Source organism: Triticum dicoccoides, chromosome 5B (assembly GCF_002162155.2).
Source record: "Triticum dicoccoides isolate Atlit2015 ecotype Zavitan chromosome 5B, WEW_v2.0, whole genome shotgun sequence".
In the NCBI taxonomy this organism is placed as follows: domain Eukaryota; kingdom Viridiplantae; phylum Streptophyta; class Magnoliopsida; order Poales; family Poaceae; genus Triticum; species Triticum dicoccoides.
The window spans coordinates 689,700,092-689,713,609 of NC_041389.1; positions in this window are offsets into that span (position 1 = coordinate 689,700,092).

Consider the following 13,518-nt stretch of genomic DNA (forward strand, 5'->3'; position numbering starts at 1 on the left):
GCGCTCGCCTAAGTATCTGAAATCCTACCGAGTGGAGAGCAAACCGCCCACTCGGGGGCTTAGCTGCAGCCCAGTGCTCGCCTAAGTTTTTGGAAATCCTACCGAGTGAAGAGCAGACCTCCCACTCGGGGGCTTAGCTGCAGCCCAGTGCGCGCCTAAGTTCTTGAAAATCCTACCGAGTGGAGAGTAAACCTCCCACTCGGGGGCTTAGATGCAGCCTAAGTGCTCGCCTAAGTATCTGAAATCCTACCGAGTGGAGAGCAGACCTCCCACTCGGAGGCTTAGCTGCAGCCCAGTGCTCGCCTAAGTGTATTGGGGAACAAGTCGATTGCAATGAGCGCTTCGCTTAAAACCTGCAAAAGACACCTCAAACCGAATGCAAATATATTCAACGTTGAATCCAAGTTCGGATAACACCTAACGGAACCGAAAGTGCTCAGGCGCTAGGCCTGTTAAGGTTTATCGGTTACAAAACTCACTCGGCATAACGAGGCAAATTTAAAGTATCAAGCTCAGAAGTTTTTTACCCCTCCTGTGAAGGGCTGGAAGGCACGACAAACTCGTCCAGGTCGATTCCATCTGCAATTCGAGTGGCGGCGGCGATGAAGGTCTCCATGAAGGATCGGAAATCGTGCTTCTTGGTGTTAGCCACCCTAAGGGCAACCAGCTTGTCCTCTCGCGCGTCCTTGCAATGAACGCAGACAAGAGACAGAGCAACATCCGCACCACACCTGGCCTAAGACTTCTTCCACTCCTGCACTCGACTTGGGACCTTGTTCAGTCGAGTCATCAGAGACTCGAGGTCGTTCTGGAGCGTCTCTCTTGGCCAGACTGTTGTGTCGATGCGAGAAGTTGCGAACTTCAGCCTTGCAAGATAGTCAACGACGGCAACAACGCGAGATTCAAGCCGAAGCACATTCATGGTGGCTTCATCTTTCACGGGAGAGTTGATGGGATCCAGGTTTATTTCCAGTCGACCAGTCTCCTCTTCAAAGTTCTGGCAAAATTCTGCAAGCACAACCACCGATTCAAGACAATAGTCGGAGATCACAATTGAAACGTCTATTTGTTACAAAGGATTACCTTCAAGCATGAGGAATAGCTTCTTGGCAAGTCCACCCAGATAAGCCTCCAGATCGTTCTTCTTTCCCTCCAACTCGCTGGCCTTGTCATTCAGGGCAACCTTGTCACTTTTCAGTCGACTGACCTCCTTGTTGGCAGCATCAAGAGCAGCCTTCAGATTGGTGTTTTCTTCTTCAAGCTTGGTAACTGGAGCCAGCTTTTCATCTGCGAGCTTGGTCTTCTCTAAAGCCGCTTTCTACAGCTCAGCCAAGTCAAGGTCTTTCTTCTTCAGGGCATCCCTCACTTTGTCTGCAAATTTACAGTGAGATCAGACCCTGAAACAAACGAGAGGCAAAAGCAGTCGTCGGAGGCCTCACCAAACATACCTTTAGCCTCCTCCTTCGCCTTCGTTAGGTTCTCTTGGGTCAGTTTCAGATCAAGCTCGAGCTGGATATGTTTGTTCTCCATCTCAGTGTAACGAGCCGCAAGGTCGCAGGATTTCTACGAAGAACCAATCGACAGATGTCAAAGACAATTCACTTCCGAGTGACTAAGGAAAAATCATAGCATTTCTAAGACTATGGCCGAATACAAACATTCGACCACAGTCTCGGGGACTACACCCAGTGGGTGCACTCAGCGTGCCCCCACTAGTTTCATCAATTAGAGTCGACCAGTCGACCAACAACAACAAAAACAAACAGGAGGTGTTCTTCAGACTATAGTCGACTGCCAGCAGTCGACCACAGTCTCGGGGACTACACCCAGTGGGTGCACTCAGCGTGCCCCCACCAGTTTATGAATCTATTCGACCTAGTCGAGTAAGGAAAAAACTTAAGACATAAAGACTATAGTCGACTGCCAGCAGTCGACCATAGCCTTGGGGACTACACCCAGTGGGTGCACTCAGCGTGGCCCCACCGACCCGGAATTTCAATCGGCACACCCAGTGGGTGTAGGACAAACTCTAAGAATTTCAAAAAGAAGAGTTTTCAGATACCATATCCTAACAGAACAGGCAGTGACCGACTGACCTGAACATTACTCTGAAGAGCTGAACTAGCGTCATAGGCTGCCTGACTGGCTTCTCGTATTGCCTTCACTTGTTCCATCATGACCCCCGCTTGGCGTATTGCTTCTTTAGCAGCATTAGCCTGGTCTTCTGGAACGTGGTAGGTTGAGAAAAGCGAGGGTTGAGCAGCACACGACGATGAAGGATGAGCACTCGTCAACGGCACCGCAAAGGTTACGGTAGGCCGAGGACATTGTCTCCCTCCACGACCAATGTCTCGGGTGCTGGCACGTCCTGAGTCGCCTTGCCAGAAGATGCTTTCTTGCTCCTCCTCTGTCTTGGTGGTTCCTTGTCGTCGTCATTGGGAAGGTCGATAACGACGTTAGATGAAGCTGTAGAAAAAGAATCAAAATTAGAGACAAGAAGCCAATCGACTGAAAACGGAATCACAAGAGTCATACCAGGCTTTGAGGTAACAGCATCCTCCATCTCGTGGTCTTCAGCCCTGGCCGAAGTATCAGAAGTAGCAACACTGCAGTTTCAGAAGACAGTCGATTAGCTCATCAGTCGACCAACAATAAGTTCATGAGGAACGGACAAATTCAAGCTACACCATTACCCTGAGATAGTGGGGATCACCATCTTCATCTTCGGCAAGACCTTCGCCGACTTCGATGGTGCCACTCGAGACTGCTTCGGAGCTTTTTCAGTCGGCACTGGAGAAGTAGTCCGAGGGCGCTTGGACGACTGCGTGATGGTTGCGACCCCCTTACCGCGCTCAACCGCGGGATCATGGACAAGCTTCGAGCGTCTTTCCGAGCGAGGAGGTACAACTTCCTCCTCCTCCTCCTCCTCTTCCTCCTCATCAGAGTATCACCCTCATCATCGTCGTCAGCGTCCGAATCCCACTCCTCCGGGCTTTCGCCCCCACTTCCTTCCTCCTCTTCAGTCGGTGTCTGCGCTCCATTGGGCATCGAGTATAACTCGGTGGTGGCCTATCAGACAACAACACAAAACAAAGATCAATCGACCAATTCGCAGCAAAGCAGAATGAATACAGCAAGATTACAATTGGAGATAAATGGTCATACCGTGTCCGGTGTATAGGTATAGTCGAGTGGTGGAATCCTCCTAGCCCCTCGAGTTGTCCTTATTCCCTGTGATGGCTTCCACCCACCTCTCCAGTGTGGCGTCGTTGACCGCTTCTGGATGGACCCGAGTGGTGTCTTCGGTACCACAGTACAGCCACATCGGGTGGCCTCGGTACTGAAGCGGTTGAATGCGCCGCCTAAGGAAGACCTCCAGAAGATCCATACCCGTCACTCCGTCCCTAACAAGTTGGACTACGCGCTCCATCAACATTTTCACCTGAGCTTTCTCCTCAGGAAGCACCTTCAGAGAAGAGGGTTTGTCCACTCGGTCCATGGAGAACGGAGGGAGACCAGTCGACTGCCCCGGGTCGACTCGTCCTGGCAGTAGAACCAAGTCGACTGCCACCCTCTGACCGACTCAGGAAGGGTCATGGCCGGGAAAGTACTCTTATTCCTCATCTGAATCCCAAGACCACTGCACATCTGGATAACCTTAGTCCTCTCATCGTCCGGACTCGCCTTTTTCACTGTCTGTGAGCGACAAGTGAATATGTGCTTAAAGAGACCCCAGTGTGGTCGACAACCCAGGAAGTTCTCGCACATGGACACAAAAGCAGCAAGATAGGCGATGGAATTGGGGGTGAAATGGTGGAGTTGCGCCCCAAAGAAATTCAGAAACCCTCGGAAGAAAACACTCGGCGGCATAGAAAAGCCTCGGTCTACATGAGTGGCTAGGAGAACGCACTCACCCTCCTGCGGCTGCGGTTGACACTCGGTCCCCGGAAGCCTTGCTGACCCGTGGGGGATCAGACCCTCGTTGGCCAGGTCATTGAGATCTGTCTCGGTGATGGTCGAGCGGATCCAATCCCCTTGGACCCAACCTTTTGGCAGGCGGGACCTTGACGAAGATCCGCCCCGACTGGACGGTCTCCCCTTCGCCTTCCCCGTCGCCGTCGCCTTCTTCGCGTGCTCTAAGGCCACCGTCTTCTCCTTCACCATTGTCGCCGGCGAAGCACGCGAGGAGTGGATAGGCGGAGACGAGAGCAGGCGCAGCGGGCGGAGGCAAAGAGGGCAGAGAGAAGAATGGGAGGGCACTGTTCAAAAACCCTCGCCCGACGCTTTATATAAGGGCGCTTCCGAGTGGCTGATGAGTGGGTCCGGGCGGTCCTGTCACATCCCGAAACAATCGTGCGCGCACGATACATGGAAAAAAAGGCGGCATGGAAATCGAGGCGTCCACGCCTTATCCCATCCGAGTACCACGGTCCTCCCCGTTTCGCGCGCTTCCCAAAATTCGGATCCCACAAAATTCGCTAACGGCAGATCAATCTGTCAGACGATATCTTTCCTACGATTCGTTGCTCGGAAGTTCACTAAAGTTCAAAAGTTCACTCGGCAGAAGAAAGGAATGGATCAAGGCGACTGAAAGAAAAGTTGATGCCAACGCCGAAAAGAAGAATCGCTGATCCAGGATACGACATGATCAAAGCACGGGAAATAGGTCGGAGAAAATCATCAACTCCTTCCTCACTCGAACCTCGATCCATTCGGGGGCTAATGATGAGGTTATGTACCTAGGGTAGGGTCATGGACCTATCTGGGATACCCTACCCAAGGACATCCTTAGAAGAAGCTACCTTCCAGTCGACCAAGAGGGACTTCACTCGACCAAGAGGGACTTCACTCGACGATGAAGATAGCCACTCGACCATGAAGCCAACCACTCGACGGCCAGGAGACCTAAAGCCACTCAGAACGCAACGATCTGTCATTAAGTAGCTTTAATAGTCTTCATGGCACTTTACGAGGGTGTTACCAGTAACCCCCTATCTTAATGTACTTTAAACCCTGCATAACTGAGGGCCGGAGGGGTCTGGCAGACTCTATATAAGCCACCCCCCTCCTCGGTGTAAAGGGTTCGCACCCCTGTAACTCATATACACAGAAACCAGTCGACCGCCTCCGGGCTCCGAGACGTAGGGCTGTTACTTCCTCCGAGAAGGGCCTGAACTCGCTAAATACTCGTGTGTACAACTACTCCATAGCTAGGATCTTGCCTCTCCATACCTACCCCCCATTCTACTGTCAGACTTAGAACCACGACAGCTCCTGCATCCGCTACCGAAGATCGCGGATTCAACTCGCAGCGTCAAGCCGGTGAGGTAAGCTATTCTACCCTTTACAGGACACTTGTTTTTCATAGTTTGACTCTATGCGGGATCTAAACTCCCTTACCTTTGACAGGCCTGGCAGAAGAAGTCCGGGCAGGTTAACTGTCCGGCTCCCTTACTAGAAGACCCAGCGGACGCCCGATTGACGGGGCTGATGGTTCCAGCACCTACGTGGTGCCGGATAAGGAGGCCAAGAAGAAGGCCACGGGAACCCGAAAGAGTTCCCGACGTCAGGTGTCATCGGACTCATCGTCTGATGACTCCGAGGCGGACTCCTGGCGCGAAGACGAGGAGGAGAAAAAAGAGGCTTCTCCCCCAGCGGGGGGAGAGAAGAAAAGGAAGGCCTCCCCAACTGGGGAGGCCGGAGGGTCCAAGAAGGGAAGGACCCTTCCTCCGGACTACTCCACCAACACCGACGACGGCGAAGAGGAGTGGCCACCGAGGGCTAAGCCCCTAGCGACATCGTAAGTGTCCGGATACCAGAATAACTCATGATTTTTCATTTGTCGCATAGTGTCTTCTAACGCCGAACACAACCATGTATCCCGCCCAAGGACGAGCTCCCCGCTTCGTCGAGCGGCTCCCTGGATTTGTCGGATGTGAATAGCACTTCACTTCTGACCGCCTCCTCCCCTCGCGACGCAGAAGACGCTGCGGTGGAGTCCCAAAAGGGGCCCAACCATGAGGAGGTGGTCCTGGAGGTGCCGCAAGGCGACCTCCCAGACTCCGGGCGGAAAGGGGGCAAAACCCCAGAGGGCTCTAAGTTTGGCCCTGTGCCGGACTCCGTACCAGAACCTACAGTGGTTCCGAAGTCCGGCAGGCGGCCCCTTCATAAGAAGGGCAAGACTGCAACGCCGATGGCTTCCGTCCAACCGGAGGCACCGGATAGCTTGTTGGAGGCGCTTAACGGAGCCTCCATCGACGAGGAGCACCGCATTATCATGAGTGCGGTGATCCAGAAAGTTAAGTCCGCCAAGAGCGGGCTGACTGAAGCCTGTACCAGCCTTCTAACAGGCTTTGAGGTAAGTTTTTAAGATATGTAAGAATATTACTGCATAGACAATAGCCCCTGATGCTTAGTTCGGTGTTCGGAAAGAAAAGCCAAGCTGAGGATCTAAAAAGATATACGCAGGAGTCTAACATAAATATGTCAATATGGGAATGCAGGCTGCGCTGCTGACCTCTGCCGCACTGACTGTGGAGGTCAATGCATTGAAGGAGAGCCTCGAGCGGTCCGAGAACGAGCTCGGCCGTGCCAAGAAGCAGCTCGAGGACAAGGAAGGTAAGTAATACCTTATTAAAGTAATACCTTATAGGAAGGATTTGGTTGCGAAAAATGACAGGAATAACATGGGTATTGCAGGGGCCACGAACGAGGTGGCGACCCTGAAAGAAGCGGTGTCCAAGGCCGAAAACAATGCGGCCTTGGAGCGCACCGAGCGAGAGAAGTAGGAGGCGCGGGTGGCGGAGGTGCGGCAAGAGCTGCAGGCTCTCGTGGAAAAACACGAGAGTTTGGAGCGTGACTCGAAGACCCGAGAGTCCGAGCTCGCCTTGGCTCTTGAGAGTGCCAAAGCCGCTAAGGCCGAAGCCTAGAAGGCCCTCTAGGAGATCGAGGCGATAAAGGATATAACGGCGAGTAAGGCATTCTTTATGCAAAGCAAGCATGTAAAAGTGAATTATCTGTTACTTACCCAAATCCAGAGCTCTCCAGGAGCGTTCGCCGATCTGCCCCGTAGTGTGTCTGATGCTGCCGCGTTCTACCGAGCCGAGGAGGGGAGCTCGACGGAAAAGGTGTTCTGGTCTCAATATGCTGAGGCCGGACATCCGGTGCCCCTGAGCGACCAGCTGAAGCAGCTAGTCGAGCTCCACAAGGTGGCCGAACAGGCCATGAAGGGCCTCAGAGTTCAGATGTGGCCTAAAGAAGCCATGCCTGGGAGCTACTTCGGTTTGGTGCGGCGGCTGGTGGACGCCTGTCCATGGATTGAAGTCATCAAGCACTCCGTCTGCATTGAAGGTGCCCGTCGGGCCCTTGCCCGTGCCAAAGTGCACTGGGGCAAGATGGACACCGAGAAGCTTGTGACGGACGCGCCACCGCCGAGCAAGGAGTATCGCAAGCCCGAGATGTACTATAAGGGCGTCCTAAATGGTGCCCGCATTATAGCGGGTGAATGCTCCAAAGATGTAATTTTTGAGTAGACTCGCATTTGTTATCATGTACGCTGAAAACTTTGTTCATATGCGCTAAGCAATGCTTGTTAATTTAAAATATTACCTTCTGTGCGGCCGTTTATCAAATTTGAGAGATGGCGAGTCGTTGGCTTCAGCCCCCGTGCCACGAGTGCTAGGGTGTTCGGGATAAACTTGAGCGCTCTTGTTCCCATTCTTGGGTCCTTCGAGGGAGGCGTTCAACACGATGAACGAGGAAACCAGACTATAATGCTTGAACACTCTCACTTACCATAGAATTCTATAATTTTAAATTTCGGCGAAGCCCCTGGTATTCGGAAGACCGAGTTCGGGGCGCTATCCACGCCTTGGCCGGACAATGCCGACTCCTCGCTCTAAGCGGCATGAGTCTTTAGGGACCCGAAAAACCTCTCGAACAGCGACCGGCTCTCGCCCTATCATGACAGTCAGTTTTAGCTTTCTCCACTGAGGTGCTCAACCCAGCTCAACCGGGGCACAATCGTAGTGGTTCTCCCAGCGCTACCTTAGCCGATATAATGGAACGTAAGGTACCAAAACATGGGAGCCGGGCAAACCCAACTATTGACCCAAGACATGATTCGGAGCCGATGCATATAATGCTATAAGTTCGGGGTGCCGCACTTGTGAAAGTGTTCGGACTTATCACACCATATTTTGGGGTACTTAAGCCCCTGGTGTATTGACCGTACCAAGTTGTACGGGTGCAACATGTCATAGATGAATATTTATAAAGAAAAAAGAAATGCAATAATAAGCAGAAGCTATGTATTGTTTATTCAAAAGATACTGCAATGAAAGCAGAACGATACAAATAGTGCGATAAGCAAGGGATGGGACTATTTAACATGTCCCCCTCCAGGGGTAGGCTACGGGATGGTATGTAAAACAGGTATACTGCTCGTAATAGAGACCACCTGGACACTCGACGTAGTTTTTCTGCTTCCCTGGCTGCTGCATCGTGAGTTCGGCGTTTCTACTGCCGGACAGGGCTTCTGGAAAACGGAGTCCTGAGAATAAGAAAAAGAAAAAAAGAATGACGCTATTGGGAGCCCCTTGTGCGGTTGAGCCGCACTCTGGGCATGTCGTGGTCGTGCCCCTTCCCCTATGCCCATGGTATCTCCAGAGCGTAGTTATGTACGCGTGGTACTGGTCTCGTGATTTCGCGAGGGCTGGGGTTGGGGCCGCATTGCTACGCATGCTCGGAACGTGCCAGACGGTCTTGTTGTAGGTTACTCCGGGCGCGCTTGACGGTGTCCGGACGTTTAGTAGTCGGACTCGAGAATTGCCTTAAGAGGCTGCTTTGTACTTCCGCCGCGAGGGCCGCCGTATGCTCCTCCATTCGGAGAGAGAGTTCGGTGTTTCCATTGACCGTGATTACTCCTCGAGGGCCTGGCATCTTGAGCTTGAGGTATGCATAGTGCGGCACCGCATTAAACTTTGCAAATGTGGTACGTCCGAGCAGTGCGTGATAGCCGCTGCGGAACAAGACTATGTCGAAGATTAATTCCTCGCTTCGGAAGTTATCCGGGGATCCAAAGACCACTTCAAGTGTAATTGAGCCTGTACAGTTGGCCTCTACACCTGGTATGACGCCTTTAAAGGTCGTTTTTGTGGGTTTAATCCTTGAGGGGTCTATGCCCATTTTGTGCATTGTATCCTGGTAAAGCAGGTTCAGGCTGCTGCCGCCGTCCATCAGGACTCTAGTGAGGTGAAATCCGTCAATGATTGGGTCAAGAACCAATGCGGCGAATCCGCCGTGGCGGATGCTAGTGGGATGGTCCCTTCGATCAAAAGTGATCAGGCAGGAGGACCACGGGTTGAACTTTGGGGCGACTGGCTCCATCGCATATACGTCCCTTAGTGCATGCTTCCGCTCCCTTTTGGGTATGTGGGTTGCGTATATCATGTTCACTGTCCGCACTTGTGGGGGAAAGCCCTTCTGTCCTCTATTGTTCGGCGGCCGGGGCTCCTCCTCGTCATCGCTATGCAGCCCCTTGTCGTTGTTTTTGGCATTTAACTTGCCTGCCTGCTTGAACACCCAACAATCCCTGTACGTGTGGTTGGCTGGGTTTTTGGGGGTGCCATGTATCTGGCACGAGCGATCGAGTATTCGGTCCAAATTGGACGGGCCCTGAGTATTTCTTTTGAACGGCTTTTTCCGCTGACCGGGTTTAGAGCCTCTGAATCCGGCATTGACTGCCGTATCTTCAGTATTATCGCCGTTAATGCGGCGCTTGTGCTTGTTGCGACGCGACCTTCCATTGTTGTCCTTGGTATCCGAACTACCAGGGTTTTTGGTCAGGTTGTTACTGCGAGCTAGCCAGCTGTCCTCTCCCGTGCAGAAGCGGGTCATGAGTGATGTGAGGGCTGCCATGGATTTCGGCTTTTCCTGTCCTAGGTTCCGAGCAAGCCACTCGTCGCGGATGTTATGTTTGAAGGCTGCAAGGGCCTATGCATCCGGACAGTCGATGATTTGATTTTTCTTGGTTAAGAACCGTGTCCAGAATTGTCTGGCCGATTCATCTGGCTGCTGAATTATGTGGCTTAGGTCATCGGCGTCTGGTGGTCGCACATATGTGCCCTGGAAGTTATCAAGGAATGTGGCTTCCAGGTCTTCCCAACAACCAATTGATTCTGCTGGCAAGCTGTTGAGCCAATGCCGAGCTGGTCCTTTAAGCTTGAGTGGGAGGTATTTGATGGTGTGTAGATCATCACCGCGGGCCATGTGGATCTGGAGGAGATAGTCCTCAATCCAAACCGCAGGATCTGTTGTGCCGTCGTATGATTCATTGTTTACGGGTTTGAAACCCTCGGGGATTTGATGATCCATTACTTCGCCTGTGAAGCATAGTGGGTGTGCGGCGCCTCTGTATTGGGCTATATCACGACGCAGCTCAACTGAGCTTTGTCTACTGTGTTCGGCCCGACCAGAATTGATGTATCCGGCGTGACGGTTGTCATCACGCGTCGTGGGGCGCCCACGCGATCCGTAGATCGATCTTATTTGCCTTGCCTTGTCCTCTAACATGTCTCACAAGTCTGGCGCATTTCCCCGTGGCTTTGTACTTTTCGAGCGACGCCGGGGTGCGGCTTTAGTGGAGCGCCTAGAGGCCTCTCTGTCGCGGCCACGAGGTGGTCGGTCGGCCGCATCATGCGCTGGTGATGTAGGTTTGGGTGCTTCCTCCTCTTATTGGGGTAGCAGCCTGCATTTTGGGTAGCTCTTGGAGGGGCGATCGAGTTTATACTCTTCGGCTGCAAGGACTTCGGTCCATCTGTCAGGTCAAGTCTTGGTCAGCTCTAAGCTGCTGCTGCTTTTTCTTGAGGCTGCTTGTCGTGGCCATAAGCCTGCGTTTGAAATGCTCTTGTTCAACGGGATCCTCGGGCACGACAAATTCGTCATCGTCGAGGCTTGCTTCATCTTCGGAGGGAGGCATATAATTATCGTCCTCTACCTCTCTGTCTGCCGCTCTATCATGAGGGCTGGCTTCTCCCTCCTCCTGTGCTGAATCCTGCTGGAGGGGGTTGTCTTCGGCACTGTCCGGAGTGTTATTATCTCCCGTGTCGGAATCACCGTTTTTGCTGTGGCGGGATTTAGAGCGGCGCCGCTGACGCCGGCGCTTGGGCTGTTTCTTGGAGGGGTCATCCTCCCCTGTGCCATTGCCATTCCCATCTTTTGGGGTGTCCACCATGTATATGTCGTATGACGAGGTGGCCTTCCAGTTCCCTGTAGGCGCTGGTTCTTGGTTGTCTCCTACATCGTCGTCCATACCGTCGATGTCTTCGGAGTCGAAGTCGAGCATGTCGGTTAAATCATCGGCAGTGGCTACAAAGTGGGTGGTGGGTGGGCGTTGAATTTCTTCGTCGTTTGCATCCCAACCTTCCTGACCATAGTCCGGCCAGGGCTCTCCTGATAAAGAGAGAAACTTTAGTGAATTCAGGATGTCACCGAAGGGCGAGTGCTGAAAGATGTCCGCGGCAATGAACTCCATAATCGGCGCCCAATCGGATTTGATTGGCAGGGGTGCGGGAGGTTCGGAGTCCGGAGAGGAGTCCGGCACCTCGGAGTCACGGGCTTTGCAAAGGACAGGGATGGTGTTCGGCTCAATCTCCGTAGAGATTGTAGCCCCCGAGGCGGTGTCCAGCCACTCGTCCTCGATCGGCGAAGTCGGCTCCGAGCTAAGGGTCGGAGCGGACGCTGGTGCGGCCTCAAGGGCACTGTTCGGCGGTAGAGCTAGATCATACCCATCAAGACAGTGCGGCGCGCTTGGCTGTGGCTCGAATCCTTCAAAGATCAAGTCTCCGCAGATGTCAGCCGTGTAGTTCAAACTCCCAAATCTGACCTGATGGCCAGGGGCGTAGCTTTCGATCTGCTCTAGATGGCCAAGTGAATTTGCCCGCAGTGCAAAGCCGCCGAATACGAAGATCTGTCCGGGGAGAAAAGTCTTACCCTGGACCACGTCGTTGTTGATGATCGAAGGAGCCATCGGGCCTAAAGGTGACGACACAGAGGAACTCTCAATGAAAGCACCAATGTCGGTGTCAAAACCGGCGGATCTCGGGTAGGGGTTCCCGAACTGTGCGTCTAGGCGGATGGTAACAGGAGACAAGGGACACGATGTTTTTACCCAGGTTCGGGTCCTCTCGATGGAGGTAAAACCCTACTCCTGCTTGATTAATATTGATGATATGGGTAGTACAAGAGTAGATCTACCACGAGATCAAAGAGGCTAAACCCTAGAAGCTAGCCTATGGTATGATTGTTGTTCGTCCTACAGACTAAAACCCTCCGGTTTATATAGACACCGGAGAGGGTTAGGGTTACACAGAGTCGGTTACAATGGTAGGAGATCTACATATCCGTACCGCCAAGCTTGCCTTCCACGCCAAGGAAAGTCCCATCCGGACACGGGACGAAGTCTTCAATCTTGTATCTTCACAGTCGAGGAGTCCGGCCGACGGTGATAGTTCGGCTATACGGACACCCCCTAATCCAGGACTCCCTCAGAGCTCATCAACCTTCCGAACTGGACGCCTCCGCCTCCTCCTCCTCCTCCGGCGAGTCAGGGCAGTTCGCCTCCTCCTCCGCCTCCTCCTCCGGCGAGTGATCAGGGCACTCAGCCTCCTTCTCCGGCGCGTGGCGGCACTCCGCCTCCTTTTCCGCCTGCGCGAGCGCGCCCGAGCAGCCAGCCTCCTCCTTCTCCGCCTCGTCAACAAGGGCGGATCAAGAGACCCGCCGCCGCTCCGGCTGCTCTGGCGCGTCGTAGTCCTTCTCCTCTGCCTCGTAAGAAAGGAAAGACAGCTGCAACCGCTCCGTCTGCTCCGGTGTCTAGCAGTACAGCCAGAGCCGGGAGGCAATACAAATTCGGTCCTTCTCTGAAGACTCCAGAGAAGTTACCATACGAGAGGATCCTAGAGGAAAACACGAAAATCATGCAAGCCGAAGTGAAGAACTTCTTTGAAGGGGTGAAAGCAAAGAAACATCCACCTCCGGAGGAGAAGATAGATCCGGTAAAACTGAAGCGTACTCTGGCTGCCCTGAAGAAACCACCAAAGTCTCCGGTGAAAGGCAACTATGAGCGCATTATTACAAAGTCATTTATCGAAGCAGAGCGGTCGGGAAGTATTGTCAGTGGTCAAAGGTTAGCAGAACGATGAGCTGGGAAAAAAGTTGCCCAGCTCGGCGAACAAGCGAACCAATCATTCCCCCCGCTCCAGGTGTCTAGCGATATCTTCGCTAATGATCCGGGCGGGATGGTGCCCAGTTATAACAATCTTGAAGATTACATGCCCGACGATGTACATTATGATTTCTTGGAGGTGGACGAACATAAATACGTGTACGGAAGCCTCTCGTCAAAGATGAAAGATGTCTAACAACGATGACGCGAAGATTCCATGATTGGTACATGAAAGCGTGCAGAGAGTCTGAGGGGAGGAATATTTTGACGCTGAGAGTTAGAGAGGAGCATGACCT